Consider the following 13,447-nt stretch of genomic DNA (forward strand, 5'->3'; position numbering starts at 1 on the left):
TGAAGAGATCACAGCAAGGCTGACCCCACTCGCTGAAGATCTGTTCCACTACTGATGGATTCAGAGACCACTTGTAAGGCATCAGAATGGTCCGACTTAACCTGTCCGCTAGAATGTTGGACCATCCCGGAATGTGCATTGCGATAAGAAAGCGACTGGTGGAGATCGCCCATTCCCAAACTCTTATGGCCTCGCGACAAAGGGGATAAGATCTGGTCCCTCCCTGTTTCTTGATTACTAAACTACCGACATGTTGTCTGACTGAATAGCAATCGTCCTCTGAGGAAGAAAGGCATGAAGGGCCTGCAATGCTAGAAGGACCGCCCTCATCTCTAGGACACTGATATGCAAACTGGTCTCTATTGGGGAACCACAGGCCTTGGACTGCCCTGCCCGAACAATGCTGCCCACCCGAGTTGGGAGGCATCCGTGGTCACTGTGGTTTGGGCCGGGGCTGGAACGAAGGGTCGTCCCTCCAAAATGTCTGGAGAGCTCATCCACCATATGAGGGATGACTGACACACTTGACTTAGGTGGACAGGATAGGATGGTGGTAAATCCAATAGGGACCACTGAACCACCAAAGTCCACTGAAGAATCCGCATGTGTAATCGGGCACATGGAAGGAGAGTTAAGGTCACTGCTATCGAGCCTAGGGCCCTCAATACAGATTCCGCTGTCAGAAGATGAGAATGGTAAATTAGGGAGACATGCATCCTGAGGTTTTGGACTCTCTCCGAGGTCAGGAACACTTTGCCCTGGAGTGTGACTATTCTGGTACCAATGAAGTCTATCATTTAGATGTGTTGATTGGGATACCCAAACTCAGAGCAAGTGTTATAAAGTAGTCCCTAGTTTGGGAAAGTAGACACCTTGTAGGAGCAGTGAGAAGCCAATCGTCCAGGTACGAGTAAACCTGAATCCCCTGAAGCCTCAGGTGAGCCGCTCCCACCACCATCACTTTGGTAAAAACCCTGAGGGCTGTGGTGAGACCAAATGGTAGGGCTCGAAATTGGTAATGATTGACCCCTAGCCAGAAACAGACAAACCTCCTGAAGCTTCTGTGCATTTTTATGTGATAGTAATCATCCTGGAGATCTAACGAGCACATCCAGTCGCTCTTTTGCAGGTACGGCACTATAGTGTGACCATCCGTAAGTTTTCTTTGGCCACTGACAGGTTCAGGGTAGAGAGGTCCAGAATGGGCCTTAAGTCCCCCGTTTTCTTTGGCACCAGAAAGAACCTGGGGTAGAAGCCCGATCCAGACTGATCTGCGGGAGGGAGGACAGTTTCAATGGCTCGTTTTCCTAGCAGCTTGGAAATTTCCTGTGCTGCTGCCTCCCTTTCCATGGGTGGAAAGTCCAGGAGCTGTTGGAGAACCCACAAAGGGGGGTAGAATATCCTCTGGATATGCTTTGCAGCACCCAGTGGTCAGTTGTTATGGACTCCCATGCCGCTGGCTGCAAGGACAATCGTCCCCCAACTGCCTCCAGAGAAGAGCAGTCGGGCAACCCCTCAGGGTTGCTGCCCGGGTCTGTCCGAGAAAGATTCTTGAGTCCCGAAGTTTTGCGCACCCCCTCGGCCTCTGGGCCGGTGTCTATTCTGTCCCCCTCTGCCTCTTGGGGAAGAAGAGCCCCGAGTGTCCCGGGAATACTGAGACTTCCAAAACCACATCTTCGTTTGCCCTCTCTGGTTCCGGGAAAAGGACCTTTGAGGGTTAGAGAAGCGGATCCCAATGGCAGACAGTGTCTTTCCATCCTTCTCACTCTGGACTAGCGTCTCCTTGACAGTCTTACAGACCAGAGTCGAGCCGTCATAAGGGGCATTGGCAAAGGACACCTTAAAGGGTTCGGTAAATTGGCACAACCTGAGCCAGGCATTACACCTCATGGACACGCCAGACCCAGCCGCCCTAGCCGCTCCTTCTGTTGCATGGGGGAGGAGTCGCATGGATGTATTCGATACTGCCTTGTCCTCCTGCGACATGGACTTGGGTGGAGACTCCTCCAGCTCCTTCACCATGTCGCATTGGAGTCTCGTAACATGGGCCAAGTAGTTCAGCGCCCTTATTGAAAAGGTAGCTGAAGCATACACCTGCTTCCCTAGCTGGTCCATCATCCGAGACTCTCGGTCAGGAGGGTGGACCGAGGAACTTTCCTGAGATAGTTCCCTCTTCGTGGCTGCTGCTACCACCATGGCATCCACTGGGGAGCCCTTGTTCCAGGAAGGCCTGTCTACAGGGGGACTCAAAACCTTACCGGGGTACTTGGGGATCGGCTCCATGGTATCGGGTTCCTTCCAAGCCCGCTAGGTGATCAAATCTACTAAAGGATCTGCAGGGGGGGGGGGACACCCAAGACGTAGACGGGCCCATGCCAAAGGCCTCCAGAAACACAGACTCAGACGAGGCCTTAGGGGGAGACCAACCTCCCTGCTGATGAAGGATCTCCATGATGTCTCCAAAGGAGACATCATCGGGAGGCGACCTTGGGGAGCCCTCCCCCTCATCTAAATCTGTGTCCTCGGTTAGTGCCTCCTCTTACACATATGCTTGTGAGGCACATCTCCCATGGGGTTCTCCGCAAGCCATCTGTTCCTCTGGGGGAACTGTCTGGGACCCTTCAGGAATGGGCTGTCCCTCTGGTAAGACGATGGAGACCGTAGACAGAGTCGAGGGGGTCTGGGTGGAGCCCAAAGGGGCGGTCAGAGGCCTCGATCCAATGGAGAGGACCCTTTCTACCACATCGAATACCAAAGGAGAGCAGACCTCCTGTTAAGCCAATAAGGAGGCCGGTGTCCCCGGGTCCGATGCAAGAATCGGAGCTGTACCCGAGGTGGCCGGAGCTCCGAGAGAGGGAACCTGGCCTGACAATGTCGGAGCCTATGGTAAAGGTTCCACTCCCTCGGATCCGACTCCCAGGCTCCAACTCCGAGAGTGGCTCAGATCCGAACTGGTCGGATCCAAGATGCTCCAGGCAGCTGCCGGCAGCGAGGACCAGAGGACCGTCCGTGCCGACGCCCTAACCAAGGCCAACTTTGGATCCGAGAACTCAGAAGCCAAAGGTCGGATCGGGGAAGGAGTAATCGGCTGAAAAAAAAGGAAGCGAGCTGCCCCAATCTGAGGGAGGGGGGCTAGCAAGACCCCCATCTGGATCTGTGTACGGATAAAGCGCCTCATCATCTTATCCAGATCCATATCCGAGAGAGAATGGGTCGACTGAGACGAGGCCACAGACACCAACCTGGCCAGTCGGGGAGCTGAGGCCTGGGAGACTGCCTCCTCTGCCTCTGAGGAGAACCTCAGAGACTGGAGCCGAGGGGAGTCATGGATCTGAGCAGACTTGCTTGGTGATGAGAGGTCCGGAGACCTCTTCCTCTTTTCCATCATCCTCGACTCTCTCTCCTGCTCTCTACCCCCCTCCTCTGCCCCACTGCCACAGGCTTAGAAGTGGGAGTTTGAGTCCCAGCCTGGGAGGGAGAGGAGGCCAGGGGCAGAGAAGCAGGAGAGGCATCCATGGCAGCCACAGTGACTGAAGCAGAGGACGAAGAGGGAGGATCAGTGGCAGGAAGAAGCCCTTTGAGGGCCAACTTGGCCTTTCTGTCCTTCAAGGCTCACGGGTTGAACCCCACACAAATGTAACAATCAACATTCAGGTGGGCCACACCTAAACAGAATACACACAGAGTATGGCCATCCGCTGGGGAGAGCTTATGGCCACACTCTGTGCAGCGCTTAAAGATAAGCTTTTTGGCCATGCTTACAGAAGAAAGCGAGAGAACAAACAAAAAACTTTCTTCCCATGAGCCAACAACAAAACCCACTCACCACACTAGACTAAGGGGGGGAAGGGCACCACAGACAAACTACTACTACAAACCTACACACGATGCCAAAGCAATAGGAGGGGAGAAAGGGTACCTATACTAATCTAAAATGGCTAAATAAACGGAAAATTTTAGGAAACTTACAATCCAAAAACACCCTGCTAGCTGGAGATCTAGAGACACGATGTTTAGTAAATCGTGGCAAACGAGATCTGGGGTTGGAAGCCAAGGGAGGTGTGCTATGGGTAAGGAGAGGAGTCTGGAGCTCAGAGCTGATGCTAGTAATCTTTGCCGGCTCGGATCCGATATGGATCCGTATTCCCAAAGGTTGAAGATCAAATGAAGTAAACTACTTCAGATCCTGTACAATTCAACTGAAAAACAAACAAATCTGTTAGGTGAAAAAATATAAAAAATAAAAAACGTACAATAAGCTGGTTGCATAAGTGTACACACCCTTAAACTAATACTTTGTTAAAGCACATTTTGATTTAATTACAGCATTCAGTCTTCTTGGGTAAGAGTCAATCAGCATGGCACATCTTGACTTGGCAATATTTGCCCACTCTTCCTTGCAAAAATGCTCCAAATCTGTCAGATTGTGAGGGCATCTCGTGCAAAGCCCTCTTCAGGTCACCCCACAGATTTTCTACTGGCTTTAGTTCTGGGCTCTGGCTGGGCCATTCTAAAACTTCTTATGGTGAAGCCATTCTTTTGTTGATTTGGATGCATGCGTGGGGTCACTGTCGTGTTGATCTTCAGCTTTCTAGCAGATGCCTGAAGGTTTTAGGCCAAAAGTGACTGGCATTTGGAACTGTTCATGATTCCCTCCACCTTGACTAAAGTCCCAGTTCCAGCTGAAGAAAAGCAACCCCAAAGTATGATACTGCCACCACCATGCTTCACAGTGGGGTTGGTGTTCTTTTGGTGATGCGAAGTGTTGTTTTTGCTCCAAATGTACCTTTCGGAATTGTGGCCAAAAAGTTCAATCTTGGTCCCATCAGACCATAACACATTTTCCCACATGCTTTTGGGAGATGTGAGGTATTGTTTTGCAAATTTTAGCTGGCCTTGGATGTTATTCTGTGTAAGAAAAGGCTTCCATCTTGCAACCCTACTCCATAGCTCAGACATATGGAGAATACGGGAGATTGTTGTCACATGTAGTACACAACCAGTACTTGCCAGAAATTCCTGCAGCTCCTTCAGTGTTGCTGTAGGTCTCTTGGCAGCCTCCCTGACCAGTTTTCATCTTGTCTTTCCATCAATTTTGGAGGGACATCCAGTTCTTTGCAATGTCACTGCAGTCCCATATTTTCTCCACTTTTTGATGATTATCTTCACTGTGTTACATGGTATATCCAATGCTGTGGACATTTTTTGTACCCTTCTTCTAACTGATACCTTTCAACAATGAGATCCCTTTGATGTTTTGTAAGCTCTCTGCGAACCACGGATTTTGCTGTAGCAGGCAAATGAGTAAATGTCAGGAAAATCCTACTAGGACAGCTGAACTTTATTTGGGGTTAATCAGAGTCTCTTTAATTAATGGCAGATGTATAGCCAAGAAGACTGAATGTTGTAATCATATCAAAAGGTGCTTCAACAAAGTACTAGTTTAAGGGTGTGCACACTTATGTAACCAGCTTATTGTACATTTTTTATTTTTTATATTTATTCTCCTAACAGATGTGTTTGTTTTTCAACTGAATTGTACAGGTTATAGGTCACATTAAAGGTGGGAAAAGTTTTGAAATGATTCATTTTAACAGGGGTGTCTACACTTTTTATATCCATATTTACATATATATATATATATATATATATATATATATATATATATATATATATATATATATCCTTTTGTTTAAGGCAGACAACTCCAACAATACATAAATTGCTCAGTTTTTGCCTTCTCTTAAACCTCATTCCTCCTCCTGAACATTATTCTGCATGTATTGTTCCATGCCTTCTTACCACAAATTCCATTTATTTCTATGTAATGTGCTTATTTCCTTTTGTAAAGATCCCACTTCTAGTTTGTTTATCTCCTTTACAATATTTAGTACTTCGATTAAAGTCAGTTTAGATTTTGATTGCCATTTTAGAACAACTGCTTTTTGGCAGCCAACAGCACTAAACTTACTAAAAAATCTTCCTGTGTTTAGGGAATTCAAATCCTATGTCCCAGCTCAAAAGAATAATTTCCTTAGTTAAAACCAGTAGTATAGAAAAGTCAGGACAAAGGGTGGGTGCTACTCCAGCTGCTAGCTTACAGAGGGTGCAATTCAGACAAAATAAATGCTGAAAAATTACTTCACTGTTTTTTTTTTTTTATTTACCTTAACACTGTACTTCCTGGCTGCTCCCCACCTTCTTCAAACATTACCTTTTGTGGGTGTCTGCTCATCATAGCACTCAACCAATCAGGGACAAATTTCAACATAATCAGGAACAATCAGGGAAGCTTTTAAAATATTAGTTATATTAACTTGAGACATTACCAGAACAAGAGAATGTCAGTTAATATACATTTCCTGAAGGAAAAGACATCTATAATACTTAATTATTGACATTATTAAGTATAATTCAGCACCTTTCCTTCAAAAGTCACAAGTGTTAGGAGGGATTATGAAGCATAGAGCTAAAAACCTGAGTAAAAACCAGGGACAGTTGAGAGGTATGCTGCTCATCCCTATGTCTTGCATAAGGGATGAACCTCAGGCACCACCTCAAACACTTCTAATTTGGTAGCTGGGTGGAGGAAGTGGGATAGTAAAATAGTTCATGGGCTTTTATTGTTGGTGCCCACAATGAAAGAGCAGTAATACGTATGTACCTGTTCTGTTCTCTCCTTTGATTTTTCAAAATCAAACTTTGTAGGGAACTAATCTTTTATTATTATTTAATTCAGCTAGTTTAACTTAAGTTATTCTAGAATATCATTTTTGAGAACTCTGACTCTTACATTTTGCATTTAATTTTGTTGTTGTTGTTACTGGACAGGAGACATGCTCTGGAGACTGCTTAAGCAGTGTCTGGAAAAATGAAAGTCACTCACTGACTAGCCCGCCACCTGTGAGTAAAGACAAGTAGTTTGACAAGACAGTGAAGAAATGGCACTGGGATAGGCATGCAGCGGGCCAGGCACTGAGCAGGTAGGCTGAAGTTGCCTGCTGCTAAGCCTTAATCTACTAGTTGCTACCATTTTTTATGTTTTGAGAAAGTTGCTTAGTGGCAGTGTTACCTGCTATTTTGCTTTTTAGAAATTAAATAGGTTTTGCAATCTGCAGGCAACACTAGTCTAGTAGTATGACTAGAGTGCAATGATTTTCTGAAGGGTAAAAATATATTGCTGTACTGTTTAAAGTGTTTAAATTTATAATTAGAAAATTGCTATGACGTGTAGTATGCCTTTTTTTCTGAAGAATAAAAATTAAGAAAGTCAAATGTCTCTCATTGTTAGTGACACAGAAAGTTGCTAGAATTGTTTTCCACTAATATACAAATTCTGAAAGGAAAAATTAGGGGATTGAGGATGGGAGGAAGCAGCTACTGCAGCAGTGGTCTATGAAAGCATCTACAGTTATGATAAGTTTACTTATACAACTGTACTACATTCCCCATTTGATCACTGCTGCAGTAACCCAAACTACACGAGATGATTACCAAAGCTTAGAAATCAAATGAGGTGGAAGATGGATCAGAATCCAGGAAACATTCTATAAAGCTTGCTCTGTACCTAGAGTAGGAATCCAGTTTGTAATACTTGGAAAAGATGAAGTTGCTGCTTCTAGTGTGTTTCTAGAGTCCACCCCTTTCCAAAAGGCCACAGATGCAGCCAGAGTGGGCTTTGACTTTGCCCTAAAGTGTCTTGTTATGGTGAAAGTAACAAAAGGCAACTATAGCTAATCTGCAAAGGGGCTAGACCTTGTTTACCCCTGTTGGTTATGTTACCATATCACTGTGGTGCTGCCTGTGATTACTAGCAGGGGGCCTGGAATCAAAAGATGGTTCAGAGATTTGAAAGCATTTAATACAGCCTGCATTTCTTTGACATGTATATGTTTCAACTTGTCTTGCTTGTTTCAGAGGACCTGTACTTTCATTCTCTTGTACACAGCTCGCCAAGTAAAGTTCAATAAATCTGTGGTCACAGACTGGGCAACGGCTGGAAGGGAAAAGGGAGAATCAACTGATTTATCCCCTGGAGTAACTCCTTCTTCACAAACCCCAGCAAAAGAATTTGAAATGAGAGGGAATACTGGTGCTGAGTACTGTTTCCATAGCAATCCTTCCCATAGCCTTAAAGAGTAGGCTGGTCAGTCTTATGGGTCTATAATTACTCAGGGCCACTAATGCCCACCTTTGGGCAAGGGAATGACTGTTGCTGTCCTCCATTCAACCACCACAAAGCCTGTTTGGAAGTTGATACTGAATAGCCTCTGCATGAGGTCTGATCAGTCCTGTTTCCTGCTGACCGGCAGCCAAGTATGTTATCCAGCCCCATGAAAGTAACGTTCTTGGCCTTGGATAGTGCCTTGAGAAACTGCCCTTGGGAAATCTGAGGGTGTGTAAATGGAGGTATGTGATATGGCAACATAGGAGGGGAGATGATGTGAAGCTAGAGCTACATTTGTCCTCTAGAAGACTGACTACGTCCTCTAGGTTTGAGTGGTATTAGTTATTACTTCTGCAAAGTGCTGGGCATTGTTTCTGAGGTTTCTAACATAGTAAAAGAAGGCTTTATGGTTATCCTTCACTTGGGTAGCCATTTTTACCTTGTACCTGGCTTTAGTTGATTTGACTGGGGATCAGAGTTCCCTGTTTAGTTTAGTAAGGGTGTTTTAGCATCTTGAGAGTTAAGTTTATTTTTGTGTGCAATGAGTTTTTTCATTTTTTTACTCATGTTTGAAGACTAATGTTGCATGAAAAGGAACTTTGAGAGTAGTTTAGAATTTAGCCAATATACAAAAGCCTTGGGGGTAGGTACAGGCCATACCTGGCAAAGCGTTTAGGACACACTACCATCTCCTCACATGCAGATATGCATTGTACCCCCTTTGAATATAACCAGAAGCTAAGCCAGTTGCTGCTCAAGGCTAGGTTGATATCTGCCTCTAACACATTTCTGAGAGCTCCACCATGTCCCTGTTTGCAAGGTCCAAGGAGGTTATGTCTCATGTCATTTAGACCTGTGTGCACTATGATGGTGTCATATGTGTAGATGCGGTGCAGGGACGTGAATTCATGTTTGATGATGCTCTTTACCTAATACAAGTATTAAATATTACAAGACTTTAGAATATTGGTTCTCATCTCAGTACCATCTGTAGGTGCTACAACTGCCAACACAGCAATACCTTAAGCAGGAATTCGGTCAGACCATAATCAATGAAAACAAATATCAAGACAAAGTGTTTGATTATTTAGACAATATGTTTACAGATTAACCATCCTTTTCTCAAATGATATAACACCAGTGATTTTGCTCTGGTATGCATGACTTACAGGATGAATTATATACAAATTTGCAGGCACTCTTAAATGGACACTTCTCCTGAAGATGTCCCTGAGACTAGCAAGCAATCACCCATTTTCACAGAAAACATGTACCACAGCAGGTAGTTGGATGAATGGGATGCCACTGGAATGATGCAGAAACCTGTACTTTTGAGACATCAATTTCCATCAAAGGGGAGATAAATGCACTACTCAGGAAGGCTGACATGGGATTAGTAACTGAAGGATCATGGATGCATTTTAATGATGACAGAGATATGGCATTCATTTACTGAGAAGGTGGCACAGCTAAACTTTCCATCAGCAAGTGCTAAAGACAAGATTCACATAGGATTTTTCCTTCTGGAACAATGGCTAAAACATGACTTACAAAACTGTTAGGAAGATTATGCAAAATTATTTGCTTTAAACTACAGATAACAAATAGGCCATTAGACTGGAAACTAAATTCAGGACAGAGACAAGTCTACATGCTTTACAGCAACACTAACTAAAGTATTTCTCAAGAGTTGCCTTAGACATAAGGTAGAGAGTTTGATTCTCACGATGGGAAGTGTGGCAAAACTTAAAACGGCCACCCCAGGCCTATGAACCTACCTACACACACACACACACACACACACACACACACACACACACACACACACACACACACACACACATATACCTACACACACATATACCTACACACACACACACACACACACACACACATATATATATATATATATATATATATATATATATATATGTATGTATACAGAGAGAGAGAGAGAGAGAGAGATGGGTGACATTCTGTGAGGGTGGATTTGGCATAACGGTTAAAGTCTTCACCTCACAGACATACAGTACAAGGCTTGATTCTGACCTCAGATTATTGACTAAGCTTAAAATAACCTTTCAGGGCAGTTAGCCTAGTATTCACCTATGAAAAAGTTTCTAAGAGTTTACACTGTACTATAATTTACTAGGCTAGATGTTTACTGGAAAGGAAGTAAACTTTATTCCAGGCATATTTGAATTAGTATACAGGCATTTAAGGCCTGATTCCAAAATACTTGCTCTCAGTATAAGTGACCACTTACACGGAGAATAGTTGAGAGCAGGTCTTTTGGAATCTGCCCCCGGGAGTAAGCCTGTTTATAGCCAGGCCTTACATCAAAGTAAGTCACTTGCACTCAGGGCATGTCTTTCAGAATCAGGGCAGACTTACACTGACAGCAACTCTTTTGGAATCTGGCCCTTAATGTTACCTATTCTTCTTACGCATTTCCAGTGCTTTTCCTACCATAAGCTGAAGAAGTGTAGCACATTCTATGGGATTTAAAGATCCTTAAATAAAGTAAGTGCATTTTTCCATCAAAGGGTCATGAAATTGCAGTAGCTCTGAGAGAAACTGCAAGACAAATCCAAGAAATGATACTTCAACACCATAAATTTCTTGTCACCGGGTAAGATGAAAATTAGAAGTTATGTACTTACCATAACTTGGGATCTGTGTTGTCCATTTTCATTCTTCCTCACTATTGGGTATGGATCCGACCTTCAGATCTGACTTGGCCACATTTCTTAGACTTGGAACCTAGTCTCGAGCTTCTTCTTCTACCCATAATGCTCCACCACTGACTTTGCTGCCTTACTGCCTACTGAATAAAGAGACATAATAGACGGAAGGAAATCAGAGGCTCAAACCAGGAACCTAAAGGTTCCCATAAATCCAAAAGGTCCTCAGGAGCTAATAGGATGGGGAATGGCTGGGAGGGAAGGTTAGAAAGAATGAAAATGGAAAACGCAGATGTCAAGTTATGTTAAGTATAACTTCTAAATCTGATGTTGTCCTGCTTTGAAGGACAAAACCCATGACGTAGCCATAGATCTAGTAGAATCCGCTTTAGGAGGACGAGGCAATTTCAATCCATTTTTTGAATAGATTAGCGAGAGACAGTCAGTAATTCACTTAGCCAGCATAACTTTGGAAACTGCTTGACCTAGGCAGTTAGGTGAGAAAGAAACAACTAACTGGTCAAACTTTCTGCACTGTTTTGTTCTATGAAGATTGATCCACAGTTGCGTATGAACATCAAGCAGATGCAAAATAGATTCGCCCTTGTTAGAAAATTTTGGAAAGAAGACTGGCAACTGTATGGACTAGTTTATTTTAGTCTCTCTGGCTACCTTAGGCATAAATGATGAACTGATATGGAGAGAAACTTCATCTTTGTAAAAAAATGATGCAAGACGGTTTCAATGATGAGGCCTGAAGCTTGGAAATTCTTCTTGCTGAAGTAACAGCTACCAATAAAATGATTTTCCATGAAAGGAATTTCATTTCACAATCATTAGCTGGTTCAAATGTTTTTTATGTTAGTCCTTTAAAAATAATAGTTAGATCCCACAGCGGAGTAGGATCTTTTTTGGGGGGTCTAAGCAGAAAAATCCTTTTCATGAAGGCTTTGCATAGTTTAGACATAGCAAGGGAGCCAGAAACATCTCTAGCAAGAAAATTTGAAATGACTGCCAGGTGAAGTTTTATAGTGGAAACTAGCTCCTTCCTTGAAAACAGAAGTAAGAAAGAAAAGGATGGTTGAAACTGGGGCTGAGAAGGGGTTGCTATACTTTTTGGAAGCCCAAATGGCAAACCTTTTCTATTTGCTTTGATACACTTTTTTAGTAAAAGCGTTTTGAAAAGCTAAAACTATGTCTCGAACAGGGGAAGCAAGTCTGGACCTTTGTAGAATTACTGGAATTGGAGATACCAAGTGGTCAGTTTGAGGATGCATAGACTGTGGTGTTGATTTCCTGACGGATGAAAGAGGAGGTCTTGCCTGGGATCCAGAATCCATGGGGTACATTTTAGATGAGACCAGAGAAAGAGGAACCATACCTGACAAGGCCAGTAGGGTGCAATGAGGATTACTGAACTCTTCAGCTGTCTGGGTTTTCTGCAGAAACTTCAGGATTAATGGTAGAGGGGGGGGGGTAAGCCTAAAAGAGACCAGGGGCCAATCGTGAACTAGAGCATCCCTCAGGGAGTTCCCCAGAGGGGGAATCAGAGAGAAGTACTTGGTAAACTTGTTGTTTTGGGGAGATACAAAGCGGTCACAGCAAGATTGGCCCCGATGGCTGAAAATCAGATTCACCACTGACTGATTGAAGGACCACTCGTGAGGGGTCACAATGGACCTGCTGAGTTTGTCTGCTAGAATGCTGTTTTTTCCCAGTATATGTGTTGCAACTAGAAAGCGGTCTGAAGATATCACCCATTCCCAGACCCTCATGGCCTCTCTGCATAACAGGTAAGAATGGTTTCCTCTCTGTTTGTTGATACACTAGACTACTGACATGTTGTCAGTGTGTATTGCAATCATCCTATAGGGGAGGCTGTCCTGAAAAGCTTGCAATGCTAGAAGAACTGCTCTTATCTCTAGGACATTGATATGCAATCTTGTCTCTGAGGAAGAACAAGTGCATTGGACCATTCTTCCCTCGAAATGCCCCCCCCCCCAACCCTAGTTGGGAAGCATCTGTGGTCACTGTGGCTGCAGGAGGAGGAAGGGGGAACAGCCTGCCCAGGAACACATCACCTGAATGACTCCATCATTGAAGATGATGTCTGCAAACTGGAGTCAACTTGACAGGGACAGATAATTGTTGGTAAAGAATAGACCATTGAATAGCCAGGGTCCACTGGAGGACTCTCAAAGAACCTTGCTAAGAGCACAAGGATGATGGCAGCTGACATAGTGCCAAGGGCTTGAAGTATCAATCTCATCGAGGGGGACAGTAAAAAAATTATTTCCCGTACGCAACAAGGAGTCAAAGAAGCTATCTGGTGCATTGTATCCTGGATCACACAGATGAATTCTAATCTCTGAATGGGGGAGAGGTTTGATTTAGTAAGATTTACGGTAATGCCAGGTAGCCAAAGATCTGGAACAAATATTCCCTGGCCTGGAGTAGTTGATGCTGGACTGGAGCAGTGAGAAACCAGTTGTCCAACTACTGAAACACCTGGAATCCTTTCAGCCTCAGGTAAGCTGCACTACTACCATGTATTTGGTAAACACCCTGGGGGGTGTGGTGAGTCCATAGGGCAGAT

General features: G+C 44.2%; 1 protein-coding gene across 3 annotated transcripts in view; it reads right to left on the reverse strand.

The window, feature by feature from the left end:
* Window positions 1–13,447, reverse strand: part of CEP131 (centrosomal protein 131) — a 1,433,457-nt gene that overhangs the window by 711,833 nt on the left and 708,177 nt on the right. The gene's annotated exons all lie outside the window — the stretch shown is intronic.

This window comes from Protopterus annectens, chromosome 10.part0, assembly GCF_019279795.1.
Source record: "Protopterus annectens isolate FY-2018-M chromosome 10.part0, PAN1.0, whole genome shotgun sequence".
Classification (NCBI taxonomy): domain Eukaryota; kingdom Metazoa; phylum Chordata; order Ceratodontiformes; family Protopteridae; genus Protopterus; species Protopterus annectens.